This window comes from Arachis ipaensis, chromosome B02, assembly GCF_000816755.2.
Source record: "Arachis ipaensis cultivar K30076 chromosome B02, Araip1.1, whole genome shotgun sequence".
NCBI lineage: Eukaryota > Viridiplantae > Streptophyta > Magnoliopsida > Fabales > Fabaceae > Arachis > Arachis ipaensis.
Genome location: NC_029786.2, coordinates 14922535 through 14922899, shown reverse-complemented (window position 1 = coordinate 14922899; position 365 = coordinate 14922535). Strand labels below are relative to the sequence as shown.

The 365-nt window shown below is 17.8% G+C and overlaps 1 long non-coding RNA gene across 1 annotated transcript in view; it reads left to right on the top strand.

Moving 5' to 3' along the window:
* LOC110268734 overlaps nt 1-365 on the top strand; it is a 17928-nt gene that overhangs the window by 15437 nt on the left and 2126 nt on the right. Inside the window, exon 2 of the long non-coding RNA XR_002357147.1 lies at nt 304-308. This is a non-coding gene — a long non-coding RNA (uncharacterized LOC110268734). The remainder of the gene's footprint in view (nt 1-303; nt 309-365) is intronic.

The window sequence follows — 365 nt, the reverse complement described above, 5'->3', positions numbered from 1 at the left end:
TAATAATGTTTAAAAATGATTTTAAAAAAATATTAAAAGTAATTTTGATTTTAAATAAAATTATTGCCAATAAAAAATCACTTTGTCTTAGAATTAATCTTACAATAAGTGGCAATTTATTGGAAGTGCATTCATTCATACAATCCATCAAACAAATTAAATATAATACAACATTAAAAGTTGTAGTATAAATTTTATCTAGTGTAAGACAACATATAAAATAATCAAATTAAACATTGTATAAATTAAATTCATATACTTTTAATGTTATAAGAAAAATTAGTTCTAGTAGTGAAGTTTTAGCAACAGTTTTTTAAAGGCAATAACATTATAATCAAAATTTATTTTAGTTAATTTATTTTTTC